This window comes from Apteryx rowi, unplaced genomic scaffold (assembly GCF_003343035.1).
Source record: "Apteryx rowi isolate R43461 unplaced genomic scaffold, aptRow1 scaffold_42, whole genome shotgun sequence".
In the NCBI taxonomy this organism is placed as follows: Eukaryota; Metazoa; Chordata; class Aves; order Apterygiformes; family Apterygidae; genus Apteryx; species Apteryx rowi.
In genome coordinates, this window is record NW_020450665.1 from 2,626,210 (window position 1) to 2,644,534 (window position 18,325).

Genomic DNA, 18,325 nt, shown 5'->3' on the forward strand with positions numbered 1-18,325 from the left:
GGAGAAAGAAAGAGGTCATGAAATAGCTGTGTTTTTCCATGCAAGCCTGTAGAGACTTGATCTGTCCTCAGCATTCAGATCTCCAAGTGCRCAGAGATTCACCCTTATCAGCACTTCTTGCAGACAACCTAATTCAAATCACCTTTTGTAATTACATTATTAAACACTATAACCTATTTTCTTTCTTTCTCTCCTCCCCCTCTCCCCTGCCCCCTACTGCAATGCCAATGCATGCGCTTCCTCAACAGGAATTCTTCCTTATTTATAGGTATCACATTCTCACCATTAGCTATTCATATGGCCATAAGGTATTTCAAGTAGTTTCATCTAGAATTGAGTTAGGAAGAAGTTGGCAGGCCTAGACAGTGTGTGCACAGGCAATACATCAAATTACAAAGTGCAGTTCATTCCTGCAATTGCAATTGCCTGCAATTCTGGGTTTGCATCCRCAGACTACAGGCACAGTATGGGAGTTTGCCCAGCATAACACTATTCCTCATCACTGTGCTTTGACTCATAGGGGTACAAGCACACAATCAAATGTTATCAAGATACTGATACTTAACAAAGGAGTTGTCAGTCACATTATTTTGCAGTYGGGGATAGCTAAGAGTATGTGCCCAGTTAAGGCAGCACTGCCATTAGTCACCTGACTTGCACTTACTGTGTACATACGCACTAGGGGTATCCTCTCAGGCAGTTTGCAGAGCACTAATTCTCCATTTTAGATAAAACCTCAAARTTAATCTGTTCCTGCTCTGTAACATCTGAGATGCCTCTTCTTCCTAAACACATTAATATGATGAAAAGTACAGGGATGATGCATGCATGCAAAGCTACTTGACACAAACAAGGACAACAGAGAGTATGCAGAGCATATGCAGCTGCTGACACGTGCGTAGTTTTGCAATTCTGCATTTTGTGAACCCTCACCAAAAAAACATGCAGACACCTTCATCAATATATTTAATCACGACAGTTATAGCTTAATGTGAAGAGTCAACATGCACAACCTATGTGTGAAATATTTACATCAAAATTCTCAAATGTGAGTACCAAAACAAGTTTCAGTGTGCCTGATTTGTCAGTTACATAACGTTAATTTAATTTTAGGTCCCTACACCTGTATTTGGGTATTTAATTCCAGAAAACTCAGGTTAGAACATACCAGCCTTAGTTCATATGTTAGTGAAGATAACTGCTGTATCAAAACWAAGTAGATATTTTTAAGCAGCTGGCAGAAGCCATGGCCATCTACTGAAACTGTGACAAATACCCAGGGATTTAGTGCACACACTTTCCCTAATCTCTGCTCCTGAAAATGAGATCTCTCTCTCCTGTATATCTTAAAGAAAATTTACCTCTTAGTCTGTGAAAAGGAAAGCATTTCACAGGTGCTGCATTTCCACACTGAAATACTGGGAAATGGTGTAGGCRAGCAATATCAGTAAAGTGCACTGGCACTAATGCATGAAAAGCTACTGGTAGTACAGAGCATGGGTCAGACTGCAGCCTGTGTAACCCTTCTTTGCGCTAGGTACCAATAATCAGAGAGCACGTGTGCCACTGAGTACAGTTATAAACACRGCTAACCTTTGCTGGTTCTACTCTGCTGCCTTATGCAGAACTCCAGTACCCCTAAAAGAGACAAGCTGTGGGAACACTGTGTGCGCCAGCTACACAGTTATCCTCCATACTACAAGAAAGGCTGAAAAAAACAGCCATTAAATGACATCTGTTGTATTGGCCCTGCAGAAAGGGTTTGAATAGCCCATTATGTTAATCTGAAACTACTGAAATGTGTTTTAACCACAACTCCTGAAAGGTAAACCGTTTATTGGACAGCTAGGAATAAGAGGATCTGGCCRTGATTCCTGAATAATTGCATAGCTGCTTTTTTAAATGCCTTGCCTATCACCCCTTATCACTGAACTTTATGACCACCTATCACTTTTTAAAATGTTTTCATAAAACTATCCCTGAAAACAATAAAAGGGATGCAGATACTTCCTATAATAGCAATGGGTATTTCGAGCTCTTTATACCTGATGTTACCCCCGAGTTGTACACACAGATTATGAGTATTGTCACAATACACAGTGAAGTACCCTCCTTACATTTTTGTTAGACTAATAAATAGTTATAATGAAGAAAAGTAAACAATTAAAAGACAGTGTCAAGACATACCATGGTCAACAACTTGAAGTCAGAGTAAATAACTCCAAAGAGGAAAGGAATCCCTTTGAAGAGTGGCAGCTGAGTGGGGAAAAGGACTGTTTTCTATTAGGTCTAACAGCAGGATTTGTTATCATTTAAATACACGCTCTAATGCACTTAGTGTTTTGTGCTACATTTAACAAGATTAAGTGATCACACAACGTTTCATCTCAAATCTTTATTGGAAATCAGATGACAAGCCTCATTTCTTGCCAAAACATTGTCCCATGGTTCATGTGTGATGCTAATTCCAGCTGAATGAATAAATCTGTTTACCCAGGCATAATAAGAAAAGTGCTATTTATCAATTAAAGTATTCCCTTAGGAACACCTTTTTGTTTTTTTCTGGACTTCTATCATTTTTCTAAACAGGTGCCACTTTGCACCAAAAACCTAGATTATGAGGTTCTAAGGAACTTCTGGGGCCTTTGATGTGGGCAAAATTGGAAATATTGCTATTTTTACAGTCAAGCATTTAAAAATAAAGTTACAGAAAGCACCAAGTTTCATAAGTATTAATTACAAAAGGACTTTTCAGTTTTTAAATTTCTAAAAGTAGGCTAGCAGGTGGAAAGATTAGTGATGTAAGTGGACTGAACATATAGCTCCAGAATACAACTGAATGATATACGTACTAAACTTGAAAATAATACGAGCCTCCTGATACATGGATGCATGCCAACTCCTAAATTATATCAAGAGAAGTTAWGAGTGGCAATGGACTCCATTTTTCAGATTCTCACACCTGCTGAAAAGAAATCCTACAACTATGACACTAGGAAATAATTCATTAACTTTTAGTGTATTTTTAGCTAATACATCTAATATGTATTATAAACCAGTTTTTACCCAACAGACAAATGCTACAGAACTGTCTTGGCTGTACTGTACTTATAATGATAGAGACATCTTCAGTTTTCTAGTCTAGATATAGCATTTTTTCCAAATTATTCTCTTGCTATCTCCCCCCACTTTATACATTTTTATTTATTGATTTTTTTTTCAATATATGTAAAGATTTAGGGAAGCAGGTTGCACCATTAAGCTACACAGCGAGTATGGAAGCTTGTAACACTGGGGACTTTGGAGAAGATAACTTCTACTCCCAGCATTAGCCAGGAAATTTTGTGTCAGCATACTTTAAAGAGGACATGAATTGTGGATAAGCAATAGTTAGATATCTTTCATCTCATAAGGCTATTAGGAGCTAAGTAACTACTGTGTTCTGTGAAGGGAGGAGTGGGGCAAATAGTATGCTATCCTTACTAAAAATATAATTCAGGTCAGTGTCACTCAATCTCAGTTGGTGCCATTATAAGCCTGGACTCTGTCTACTACTTAAAAGATCTAAATATGAATCTTCCTTTTCTCAGGGAAGACCGAAAACCAGCACATTCAAAAACATTCCACCTTATGGTGGTGTTGATCAACATTTTAAATAAGTGCAAATTCCTGTTTCCAAGAAAGGCAAAGCACTTGGTATCATACATGCAAGAAGAATTTATGAATCCCTAATATTTAGTTTATTCAGGATACACAGATAGTCACCTGAAAAGTGGATTCCAACCACCGCTGGTGTATTCACTTATCATGCAAAGTGAAACTAAACACATTCAGAATAACAAAGAGTGTGATGATGTTAGTGTCCTCCTTCAGGAGAGAGAAGGATGCAGGATCCCCAGAAGCAGAGATGATGATGGCATTTGGTTTCTCACATTCTTGGTGAGCATGCTAATCCCTGCACCATTGCATAAAAGGGAAATGTCACAGCAGGCTTGTGAACTTAGCCTCCTCTTTCTTTGCTGTGCATCAAAATGAAACATTTATTTTGTCAATTAGAATTCTGCATGTACAAACAAAACATTATTCTTCTCATTTAATTAATAACCAAAATATCTTATATATCTTATAGTTCAGACCACACTTTTTCCTCTTCAAACTTACTTAACTAAAAAAATTAAAAAATTTGTTTCTTTACAACATATGAATCAGACACCAGACCTCCAAATCCATCCTCATACACCTAACCAAACAGTACAAAACACACCCCACAACAGCAATGAAGAAAACCTTAAGAGCAACTATCTCAGAAATGGCAGCAGCTGGTATTCTGGCCTCACTTTGGGTTCTGTTTCTCTCTCCTTCTGAAAAGCAGACATGGCATTATGATACTTTTTGTTCTTCTCATTTTTTTCTGCCATTTGAATAGACCTCAGGGAAACAGTCATTTGCCCATCTATAAGTCTCTGGCTTCCTTAACATGTTTCCTGCTAACAGTTTGGAGAAGACTTCAGAGCCAGTTTATTTTCCAGGGTATTTTTTGTAGCCTTTACAATTATATTTTTTAATTAAACGAGTTATGTTATTCAGAGCTATAAAATGCTCTTTGAAGAGTTTTATGACCTCTTTAATCATCAAATTATATTCTTCATTTAACAGCAAGCTTCCTCCCAGGTCTTAAATTTTTATATTAATCCTACTGTCATGGTGTTTGTTAATGTTTTCAGCCTATGTCCCCAAAATTTCTCCGAACAAACTAGTGCCTTGGCTGAAAAAATTGTGCTGAGTTTTTCCAGAAAAGCTTTTTCCTTTTTACCCTTCAGAATCTATGATGGAGAAGCGCTCAGAGTTAAGCACATAACCCTCCCTGCTCCGAAGCATTCATAACCCCAGTCTTTAGTCCGCAGAAGTACATGGTGCAAAACTCGCCTTCCGTACAAGAAGCAATTCCTCTGCACCGCCTGCCAACAGACAATTTCCCTGGGGGCTGTTTCAGGAGTTAAATCAAAATTGCTCTCTGTGTTCCTGGAAGTCACCTCGAGGTGACCTGCAGCTGCATATTAGCATTCCCCTCTCAATCACCTGCTCTCCTCCCAGTCAACTGCCCACACAAGTCGTCTCCTCTTCAGGCCCTGCCACCTAGACTATTTGTCCTAAGCATTTACCCACTTGTTCCAGTACCCCACTGGGACCTCTGCAACGTCATTTTTGTTCCCTTTGCCTGCTCCTGAATCTAGGTATTTTCTTCTCTTCATTATAAATCTMTGACAACAACTTGTTTAATTTTGTAAGGCGTTTTGTTGTATGTTTGATATGGAAAAGTGTCTATTCAAAACAAAGTATTTTTACCTGAACAGGTAACTCAACGGGTCATTCAAGGAAAAGAAAGTTATAAAAACTACTCCTTTATTGCAGCGCCCTGTTTATTTCCAAAGAATATACAAAATTTTGGTCTTGAACTCAAATGGAATTAAATGAGGGCAGCCAGGCCTTAATTCAAAAGCATATATCCACCGACTCTGCCTCAAMCTTTTATTGGGCTGTGTTACAACACTGAACGTGGTATTTCACCTGAGGCCTCATCAAGTCCGTAACAGCAGAACAGGTGTCTGTCATATGTAGAATTCACCTGTTTCAACAATCAAAAAGAAAAAAAAGTGGTATTTCAATTTTTAACTAATGCTTAGTTTGTGAATCCTAACAACATGATACCCATTCCCGCGGCACAATTGCCTAAAGAACTATTCCCCATTTTGATTTCAAATAAATAAAAAAATATGAACTAGTCAACTTGAAAGCAGAATGTGATGTCTTCAGTTGGCTCCCATTTTAATTTTTGAATAAACATAGAATTAACAATGAAATTTAGAAGTGAAAATACTTATCTAAGAAAACAAAATGGTGTGTGAATTCCTGAAGACAAAAAAAAACATTTACTATATGTTCCGTTATATGTCTTTTACTTTTACTCCAGATAGTATACTAAAACTATCCTCAGGATATGGAAAAAAAATCTGTAATTATTTATCTTACAAGTTTAAAGTTCATGTTATTGAAAGCTTTCTCTTAGTGTTAAGATCTTCCAATAGATTAAACTTTCCAAACCAAAAATGTCAAAAAAAGAAACAAGGGATTCGAGGAACAATGGCATACTCACCTCCTAAATTCAGTTCTTCAAATATTTGTTCTAGGTCTATTGACACAATGTCCAGGAGGCAGCAATCCATCTAATTCAGTTGGGACTGCTGCCATGTACTGACTAGGAATTTGCCTCTCTTATTCTTAATAAACTTAAAAGCTTTTTAAAAAYGAAAAGAGAAAAAGAACAGTATTTCTTTCTCAAGGATCATAGCTCCAGTAGAATTGTAACTGCATTTTTTTTTCCATATGGAACACAGATTCTTTGACTTGAAACTCTTCCGAGCGAAAAAATTTAAAAAATGGGGAGGGGGGTATGTTTTCAAGTTATTTAAAAAGATTGTTTGTTTTATAAGACCTCATTTGGAAGTATAATTTAATATGTAGGGAAAATGTTAAACAGAAAAGGTCAAAAATCGAGCTAAAACACTTAGAAACATCAGGAATAATCATCTTGATATACTAGAACCATTTTCAAAGACTAAACGGGTAGTAAATATAATGCAAATTTTGATTCCTCCAAATTTCAGCCTGAGTTTACCTCCCTCCCTAACAAAATCTCCAAAACTCCTCAGTTTTAAAAACTTTTTCCAACTATCTTTCATGACTGGCTTTTTAATGGGAAAAAATCTTGCATCAGTCCACCTTTACTGTAGGTCAGGAGAGAGTCTTCTTATATTTAAAACATTAACTCATTTTTCTTTCATTTAGTCTGAAAGAAAACTCTTAAAAGGAGAGAGATGCACCAATGTGCCTCATCTGACAAGTCTGAAATGATTAACTGATGTACCATTGTATTTAGAAGGACTGAAATATAAAGATCCATTTAAACAATTAAGAGATTTCCAGTTAATTTCAATTTAGGTTTGAATAAGGCCCATAATATAATTCCAGTTTACATAGTTTACTATGTATTTTTGTAAGGACCCTAATAAATATTCATCTTCTAATTTAAGTTTCCTTCTTAAAATAGCCCCAGAATATCATCATCTAGGATGTGTGTCCCTCAAMAATCAAATATTTAAATTAGAAGCAACAGTTGTTCTTTGTGAAATAAGGTAATCTAAAAACCATGAAAATCAGATTTTTATCTTCTGTACAATTTACTATTTTCCTCTTGTTATGTGAAAATGGTAGCAAAAAACAAGCAGAATGCTCTTCAACTCAAGTCAGAATTGATTTCTTACAACTAGAAATACACTGCAGGTAATATTTCAGAGCAGCAACAGAGCTACTCCTTCCTATTGGAAGTATGATATTATGAGCATAAATGTCCCCTAAGACCACATTTGCTGTTMAACTACAGTCGGGGAAGCCCGCTGTTCATACAAAGAGGGATCTGCTATTTCATGGCAGAGCAACAAAACGCGTGGCCTGTTTTGGCACTAAGGGTGCCGAATGATGCCACCTTGCAAATTTAGCTGCAAGAGACAAAAAGTGCAAGAGACATTACCCCCTCCCGCTGCCTTTTTTTTCTTTTCTGCCAGAGACTGCTGCCCCCACAACCTACTTTGGTAGAAGGGAGCACATTGCTGCCTCGCCTACGTTGGTACAAAATCTGGAGTTAGCTTCAGCTCCCTTCTGTTGGCAACCTGCAACTCTGAAAACGGCACTGCAGTAGGGGAGACACAGGCACCCGGTCCACCCCCCACTAGCTGGGCAGGAGGGCTATAGCCAGTGCCGGGGGCAGGAGGCAAGCTGTACCTGTTAATGTAACTAGCCCCGTTGTCTCAAAGTACTCACCCTAGGGATCAGCTTTCTACTGAAAATTTGCAAGAACAAAAAGACAAGTTTTAAAATGCCTTCCACATGCACCTCTTTTTCCACAGAGCAGTAATTAAGAAATCCCTCTTCTGTGAGCATCCCTCAGAGACTTGTTTTCGTAACAGGTGATGTTTACAAAAAGGAAGGCTATACGAACTTTAAAGCAAATAATTTCATTTACATTAGCATATATGTGAATATTTCCTTATTATCAGATCAAGCCTAATGAAGTCAAAGCTAATCAGATCTGGGCTTCATTTCTGTTGTCCTCAAAAATCCACTATTTCTCTTCTGTTATCTAGTGAGGACTTTATGTACTTGATAAAAGAAGCACTTCTGTAAATGTATCTGAAATTTCTTGGTGAGTTTCTAATGCAAACTCCTACCAGTACCCACGGGGAAAAGCAGGAACTAGCAAAATTAAAGATCTCTGTCACTTTTCCTGCACAAATAGATTCTGCAAAACCTGGGGCAAGGTGAACTGCTGCATGAAAAATACAGTTTAACTTCCTTCTAAGATCATATTTATCACAAATAAAATAAACTTCCATTTCTTCTCTCCTGCTAGGTATCTTGTGAGATACGTATCTGATATTAAAGAAACTCTGTAGTACWTACTTGATCAGAGACACTGTTAATCAGCAAGTGGATTAAGTTACAGCACAGATACCGTAAACGTGTTTTTCGGTAACTTTCTTCCTAAAGGATCCACACAATTGTCTCAGTATAAAATAATGAAACTTGAAGCCCCAAATAATATCAACACAATAGCAATTGATAGGCCCCTGAGGTAGATGGCTGCTTGTGTTGCCTAATTATTTACAAATGCAATGATGGCAGGAACATTTCAAAGGGGAATAAAATAAACTTTTCATAAATATTTGTTTTTCATATCTTTGCAATGCTCTTCTTCCCTTCTTGGAAGAACAAGTTTGTAAATCATCTTTTCAAAAAACACTGTATCTTGTTGCTTGGATTCTTCAAACAGCTAAGAGACTATCTGCTGGAGATTCCCCTGAAGTTCATTTTGAAATTCAAAATATGTTTACTATAGAATTGAAATAATGTCATGGGGCTGAGAGCAAAGATTTATCTATTATCTCCAAAGTATGCAATCCTAAGAAGCACTTTATTTGTTTCATATCGTTCACTTTATATCACTTACTGTCAGAGAGAAGCAGAAGAATCTTGTTTAAAAGWTATCAGCCTTTCATTCAAAGACCATGCTTTCAAGAAAGCATAGTCTAATTAAGTGCATATATACCAATACATCAACTAAATACTTATTGTTCTTGCCTAGCAACTTTAAGACTGACTGCCAAATGCTTTGCAAGATCAGGATTTTTTTTTTTTAGGTCACAGAAATCTTCATTTTTATGCATTTGCTGGGAAGAAGAGATTTTTCCAGTATATATACATCAAAGGAGGCACTGTGCAAAACATACTACAAATAATAAAAACTTTGCTAAAACACAGTGTGAAGACCCAGATTTGCTAATAGACTGGAAGAGGAATGCATTGCTCTCCTTCCAGGCTGTGATTCCTTGGCAGCCAAAACCAGGCTAACAGCCRCTCTCATAGTCCTGCCGTTCTAGCACTTTCTGGAGCTTGTCAGATTCAGCGATGGGCTCTTTCAGTTTGCAAAGTCAAATAGCTAATATAAAAATACTAGTTTAGGTTAGCTTTCTGACAGTTTGGTGAACTGAAATGGCTTACTGTAGGCCAGATGCCAGGACACAGCGGAGGGAGCATAGGTTGCATTAAAGGTCTATGCTTATTTTTGTTTTCGGCATTTGTGGAGCAACACGTTAAATCCCGAGCTAGCGCAGCTGGTTGCAGGTGAAACAGAACAGGGATCCATAGCACAGAAGATGCAACAGAGCCCCCTCAACCGTTATTGTTCCTCAGCTACTCTCAGATCCCACAAGATCCCCTAGCAGTCATAACCAGCAGGCAGCGAGGTGCAGGCTCTCTGTTCTAGACTTTCCAAAAGCAAGCCTTCCTAGGAGATTTTAAATAAATAAATAAATAAATAAATATGTAAAAGAAGCTGAAGGGAAAGAATTTTCAGATGCAAAAGCTTCCACTGCTTTGACAATGCTAAATTTACCAAATTTACCCTAACTTTATAGAGCGCATTTAGGATTGATAGAATTGGAGACTAATAACTTATTAGGACCAGAGTATTACAAACAGCTACTGCAAGGTGCTGTAAAAGAGCAGTTAACCTTACATCATGATATGACCTCCTAGTCTGATGTTAGTGACACAGCTCAGTAAAGAATCAGGTATTGTGTAGTTAAGCATAAACAGTCAGAGGGGTTACTATCAGTGTATTTTTTTTCCAATCTCCTTTGACTGTAAATGCTCTTTGCTGGCAGTACGATCTGAAGTTTTGCTAGGCTGAGAGGAACAAACAGCTACAAAAAAATGTTTTTATTAAAAAGTATGGAGGTAGTCTCCCCCAGACATTTTGGGGACATTGCCCTCTCAATGCAAATCTCTCTATGGAGAGATGTTACAACTGAATTCACATATGTCACATTCATTACATGTCCAAACACAGCAAGCTTCCTCTACATCCAGTACTAAAAGGATTACTAGTTTGCATGAAAAATGATTTTTAAAAACAAAAAAAACAGAGCTGCTTCCGACTTCTTCCACAACTTCACTTAAAGGTCTACAGATACTCAAAGTCACAGTAACGAATCTCAAAGAGCAACACTTAGCTAAAGGATTGAAACAAAATGCATTTAGGCTACATCCATGCTAATATATAAGGCAAACCTGGGGTTGCTCTCCAGCCCAGAGGTCAACCAGCACTGCAGAGTACAGGTCACATCCACTGAGCTCAGGACCCTTACCCTCTCCTCACAGTCCCCAAATACATAACTTTAACCACGCAGCTTTTGGGAACAGTCCCAAAGAAGATAAAATAAAATAAGTTTGTAGAGTTTCTCAGAAGAATGAGGCTAGAACTAGTTAGTTTTTCTCAGTGAGTAATGCTCATGAGGTTTCATTGTGGGGAGGGAGGAAAGTGCAAAATGTCATTTTAATGAAAAACCACTCATCTGAGTGTTCCAGGTTGAGCTGAGTTGAGGATGGTTTGTCAACTCTACAATGAAAAATACTCACTCAACCAGAATTTCAGCTACCAGATTTCAGGGTCCAGGCTCTAGCTGGATATAGGAACTGATACATGTTCAGAGTGAGGAACTGAACAGCATCAGTCACTATCTTCAGTGTGTATTTCCTATAAGAGAGACAAAACGAAGATGATTTCTATCCCAGTTCAGATGAGCGCACCAGGAAACTTCAGAGTGGGAGAGGAAATATATATATGTGTCCCTAATATTTTGTCCAAAACTGAAAAACCTCTTTATTTCTTCCAAACAAATATGAGAAAATGTAAAAGCTATCCTGAGGCAGAAGACCTATTTCTGTCCTATACGCTGAACCTTTGTGAAGAACAACCATGAGCCCATATGATCACAGCCTTTCAATAATGATGCTAAGTAATTATTACTGACTCTGGTAGTAGTTTGGTCTTTGTAGAGTGGAGAAGACCGTAACAAGGTTTTGGAGAGCATTCACTGGGATAGTTATGGGCTTAGACAGTGAAGACACTGCATGAAAGCTGTAGTGTCAAATATGAAGGATTCAGCTGAGATTTTACTATAACACAATTCATAAGCAGAGCCAAACATAAGGGAATATATATATTTTCAAAGTGAAAGGGACTCCACTGTCTTTCAGCATTTGACTTCCTCTGAAACACTAACAAAAAAGCCAAAGACTAAACCTATCCAATCTACGTAACAAGACACGCCCTTCTGTTTACAAAAGAGGGCACTAAAGGTGCCCTGCAGACTCTTTAAAATGACAAGGTATTCTCAAATTCTGTTTTCTTTCATCTTTAACAGTACAAATATTTCCAAACTAGAGAGAATTTTTTGCAATCCTTTTTCTTTCTCTCATTTCCATTTTTTAGATTTTTGGTATCCCGGTGGAAATAGAGAGTACAGACCACCCAGAAACTCATTATACCACAATTAAAAAACAGTTTTATTACCTATTTCTCGCCATATGTTCATTATAATCAATGTTAAAATCTTGTAATTATAGTTTGCACAAAATTAAGTGTGACACTTTCCTATGCCTCATATTTTAGTAATGTTAGTTATTAATTATTTGTATTTTTGCAATGCCTAAAAGCCATTTCAGTATGAAAATATATGTAGTAAAAGACACATCATGAGGGGTGTCTTTTTAAAAAATGGGTTATGTATTTTTCCATAATGTCAGACCAGAGACACCAAGCTGTAGGATTACTATATACCATTAATAAATGACAGAGCAAAATTTACAATCCTGTAATTTCTTCTGCATGAACCTAAGGAAACTACTCAACACTTTCAAAAGTGAAGAAGCATTTCTTAATCTGCTTAGCCTTAGAAAACTGTTTTGCATGCTTTGACTATATCTTGACCTTCTGGTTCTTATTCATAATGAAAATTAACAGGAAAATGTGTATTTCCAGCAGACATAACTCACATATACTCTTAAAGTTTCACTAAAAAAATTCCAAAAAAAGTCCAATCACCACAGAAGGAAACAGCATAAAAAACCCCCACCTTCTTCCAAGTTTTACCTTTAGAAGTGAAGTTAGTAAAAGCAAGATGAATTCACTGAAATTTTTGATAGCTCCAAAGTAGCATTTTTACCAAAACCTTTTCTTAATGATCTGTGATAGTTTTTAGTGATGATCTAGCATTTTGTAATCAGACTGAACTCTGAACTGACAGCCATTCTCAGAAACAATGTTCCTTTTCAGGCTACGGAAGAGTAAGAGATCTCTAAGTCAGTATAGAAATTCCAGATCATCAACTAAAACTTAAACTACATCCCAGTCAAATGTTCCCCAAAACTCCCATAACAAAAAAAACTATTATCTGTTCCTAAGCATGCACGCACTGAAAAGAGTCACAGAAAATTTCAGTCTATCACTTAATTCACTTTATAAGATGTAAAATACACAAGCCTGGACATATCTTATAGTTACCTCATAATCAGCTCCTCCAGTTTTATTCTGAAGTTAATGATGATCATCCACTACTCCATGCGTATATTTAAGGTACAAAACCTCTGATTTTGCTCTTAAATTTTTCTTTATTAACTCTACTTTCATTTCTCCTGAGGAATAACATTTATAAGCAGATATGAGTGTTCAGCCCCCCAAAATGGGACTAGAGAGATGATTTTAAATAAAGCAACATATAATACTATAATAAATCGTAAATAGGAACAACATCCCAGTAAAGAGGAAGATTGTAGCAGGGACATATTATGACACACCACTGCATTATCACATAGTTTTACTCCGAAATGGCCACACGTTATTATGGTCAGATCTACTGCCAGTCTTCTCTTAAAACAGAATTTCCAATGGCATTCATGTCCCACATAGTACGTCTCTCAGGAATTTCAGCCTCCAGGTTTGGACAGATGATATCTAAATCCCAAAGTCACAAAGATAACTCTGAAAATTGGGAGGAGCCTGGGGCAAAGAAAGGAAGGTGCAAGGGTGATGAAAAGGAGGACGAAGAAATGAAAAAGGCAATAATAAGGTGTGCAAGTGTTCCTGTAATCAGGGCTGTTTATGGATACATGCCTGGCAGCCCCATATTCCATCACTGCAGAGTAAATCAGGACAATAAACCAGACCTGTTGTTCTGACTACCATGCATGTCAAATCCATTTCTGCTGTCAGGAAGACCAAAGGGTGGCTGGAGGGGGATGCTTTCCCTTGCAGGCAGGGGAGCACCCAAGGGGTCAAAAGCATCCTGGTATCACCTTGCTGACGCCCGTTCCAACCCTCACGGCATCAACAGCTTTCTAATCATTTCCCACACTGCGGAATCCTATCCACACAGAAGAGTAAATCATCTAGTAAATGCTACATTTTAAGAGTGAAAGTAAGATTACTGTAGTTAGTTTACAAATTGCTACTGTACTACCAGTGCACAACAGATCAACTTACTGATGTAGTTTTATCACCTTTTATTGCATTATTCTTATGAAAAATGGGGACTACAAAATGAATTATACACTACTTAGATATTGGATCAATTAAAATAGGTCATCTGGGGATTTTTTTAAACACATATTTTTAATTCACCATATAACTATGACTTTTATCTTAAATAAATTATTTCTATATTTAATGGACACTACATATGATCTGTAATACAACAGTTTGCCTATGCTTTTCCTGAGTAAGCATCCAGAGATATAAATAATTTTCTGACTCATTTTTTAAAAGATGCAAAGAATTACTTTGTTTTCTGTTGCAGACACTCTTGGGATGACCCTTTCACTCTGGAGCTAACCTATCTGAATTATACATCCATTAAATTAAAGAAATTGTCAAAGCTGAATCTGGCAATTCTGTACGAAAAGCTATTCATCAAAAGATTTGTAATGTAACTGCTAAGCGAACAATGAGAACTTAAGGTAACAATATTAAAGTCTGTAAAAGCAGTGCCAATTAGTGCTGTAATTTTTCTCATGTCATAGTGTTSTTGCAGTTCTTAATAGTGACATTCATTAATGTGTTAGGTAGGACACCGACTTAACCTGAAGGCTTTGTGGCAAACATCATTAGCTCTGAAATGGCTCAGAGTATAATTTTGGTAGTTTATACTTTGAAGATTAGCTAATTCTTCTATAAATTGCATGTTCAAATATAGCACCTTACTGAAGTATGCAGGTAAAAATCTTCTACAGCTGAATTTCCTTCAGTATCCAGCTAGAACACAGGCAATTCCCATTAACATAACTCAGTAGCAATTCTAGTGACACTTCTTTCCTCTCCTTCCTACTGCCTCAACAAATGGTTTCTAGGAGCGCAAAGACAGCCTTCTACACCAAGGTGAATTTTCCCTCTTAGAAATAACTTACATCAGGATAAGTAAAATATTAGGCCTTTGCCCCATTTTGTTATTTTCTGGCATAAAAAACAACTCTGATTTTCATTTTGTTTAAAACCTGGAAGCTACAAGCAGATAGAAAAGGGGAGTCTTATTTCCACTTTATTGCTATTTGTTTCTTTGCATTTCAGACATCAGGAATATTGCATTTGCTTATTCCTGATTTTGTTGCTGGCCACATCTGTACTGAAGAGTGTTCCTCGGTTCTTAAGCTGTCAGTCTCACATCAGTACAACCTGCTGGCAGTCAGCACCTGTATCTTTATAGTTTGGTCACCGCAACATTTCCAATGCCATGGGCAAGCAAACATTTAGGAATTACCTGGGAGTTCCCACTCTGAACATCTGAATTCTCAGCTTTAATACTCCTTTCACAKCTGTTCATCCTTTAGGAGATATCAAACCAATAGATGCCAAATGTTAAAATGCGGTTTCAGTTAACCAAAGGTAAGACCCAATGACTGAATGTAAAAATCTCACTGCCATTGAAAACTGACTCCTACATCACCATGGAGTTTTTCAAAAAGTTATTTAAGAGGAAGCAAGACACAAGACTACTGTGAAGCCCTGATCATGATCTACACGTACCTAGGCATGGAAGCGATGTTCCTGATACTACATTACTAAGGAATTGTTCCCTTTTGGCTGTAGAAGGAAGATAGCCTCAAACATTTCCTAGGGAAAGCAAGGACAAGCATCACTGGCGCTGTCTCAATGCTCTTCAAGGATGATACAGCCAGTTTCTGTGAGAGCACGCAGTGAGGGAGGACAGGAAAGTATTGCTTAAAATTTAATCAGATCACCTTTCTCCTGATGTTAGTTCATTAATCTCTGCACCTGCCCAAAGCTGCCACAATACCTATAGGCTTTGTCTTCTCAACTTTTGATCTGTTTAATGAACAAGATGACATGTATAAACCATGATTTTTTTCTGATTTTTTTGCTTGTTTGAAACAGTCATAGTTTAATATAAATCACAAATTGCAAGTATTGCTACATCAGGCATCCAGGTGCCCTATAACCACTAAACATATGTGAAGTAAAGTCATCCAATTAAACTTTAGCCTCTGTATGGTGCTAAGCTGCTTAGGTATGCTCAGGTTCAAACCAGATAAAAATAAAATGGTTCAGTCACCAAATAAGCAATGAAAATTTTTGTTTGATGAAGTGGAAAGTTCTGAACATTTCATTCGTATTTTTTCAGAATTTTTCATTCTGAGAAAGTATTTAATTTCATGTAAAAGAAGAGACAAAATACATCTCGTCTGCATAATACAGAACACATGAAAATCCCAAAACAAATGTCACAAGACATTCCCTGTTGGGTTCACAACAGAATTCAACATAAGCTAATTTTGTAAAAGATATTAATAGCATAAGTTTTCAGAAATCAGGAATAAGCAAGTGTCCTTCTTTTTCTGTTCTCCATATTATAGGAAAATTATGTACCTTTATTATTTAGTGTTTCCTGCAGAAACACCATTTGATTTCTTTTAATTTTTGGGTTGTTTAATGAACAAAAAAGGAGAAACAGAATTTACTTTTTACTTCAATAAATCAGTAAAAACTTGCTAGTTTTTTGCATAATTTAATATAGAATATTTATAGCTTCAAATGAATTAATCACACAGGCAAATTACAGACATCATTAGTCAATTATGCATACCACCACAGGGTGTGCAAATGCAAGTCTCCAATCATACAAGATGTCTTCAAACATTACTGAAAAGAGCGTTAAAACCATGGATTAGAGACATACTCATCGCGAATATATGAAATTCTTAAGTTTACAGGATTGTCCTCCAGTGGAATCGAATCAGGATTTATCCACTTACCTCTAAACTTTTTAATCATTAGAGTTCTTACAGATCTGATCTGTTCATAGAATGTAAACAAAATTAGCTCATGAACTACAGATTGTTTGGGGGGGTTGGGCAATAGAAGGTTTAGCTGTACATTTGGTTAAATAATTATTCCTTCACCTGCTATCATGTCAATGCAATAGCAATTCTCTGGAGAAAGTATTCTCTGCCTCAGAAAGCAAAATCTTTAAGACACTCAGCAGAGCTAAGAACTCATATGTAGATATGTATAATTAAAATCTTTAAGGAAAGAATTATGCAGAAAGAGTTGTGTTAATGCAACACTGAAATTGAGAGTTCTGTGCACAAGTAAAGAAACCTTGTGTTTCTGTAGCATAGCTACTCCAAATAGAATATTAGAAGTGCTGTATCTCACATATATAATTGGTCAATTAGGAGGACAGTTATTCATTTTACCAACACCGTAAGGCAAGTATAGGACTTTGGGGCATGCTGACATGCCCATAGTGCACAGATCTCTTTGCCAATTCTGAGCAGGCTGGTATATCGACATAGGACAGTAGCAGCATGGTGTAGCAATATTATATTAGGTCCCAAAACCAGGGGCCACTTGACTCTGGCAGAGCATTATGCTGATACAGATATACTGCTCCTGAAGCTCATTTTGTGCATCCGTATTATTTATTTCCGCATCCTGTTCTGTATGTGCTGGCCTGGGCAGGATGCACCTTTCCAGAAGTCCTGCCGCAGTGCCTCTTCTCAGAGGGCGACACCTGTATTTCACACACAGAGGCGAGCACAGTTGTGCAATGCTCACTCTTAAGCTTGCAAAGTCCAAGAATTGAGAGAGCTTCATGAGGTACATTATACACATGATTCAACCAGTTCACAAGCAAGGAAATACAATCAACTTCTGTGGTTTAAAAAGAAAAAAAGAAAGAAAAAAAGAAAAAACACAGCTATATTTGGCAGTACAGCAGCAGTGTAGGAACAATGTAGGCAGAAAGTGAAGGATGAATAGAACCTGAGACTACAAAATTTGTATTAATTCCTTCCTACTTTTTCCCCTGTTTGGTCTTGATGCCATCATCTCCACATTCACACAAATGCAATGGAATCTTTAATTTAAGTGATCAAAGCTTCATGGGAAAGATACTGCATCCAGCCACAATAAACTCATCACTAAGCTGAGATAATCAGGTTGGTAGTGGTTCAAAAAGGCGAAACGCTAATTAAATGAGACAATACTCATTCTTCATATTTTAATTTAGTTGTTTACATCAATACTTTCATAATAAAAGCCATTATGCAACTATCAAGCAACATGCTAGGGTGTTTTTTCTCTCTTCTGAAGAAGTAAAGCTCTGTGTTTGCAACAACTCCCATCGTATATCCTCCTTTCCATAATTCCTCAAATCCTCTCCTGCCACAAGTTAAGCAAACCACCATATTTGTTCAGGGAGGTTAAGATCAAAACATCACAGGGTCACTCTATCCTAATTAGTTCCCTAGACTCCACTTTGTTTTCTTTTTTTAAATGATCTGTTTAAAAATCTTAAATAATGTTGTGTGTCATTACCCTCTTGATAAATGAAACCTCAGTCAAGCATCTTTT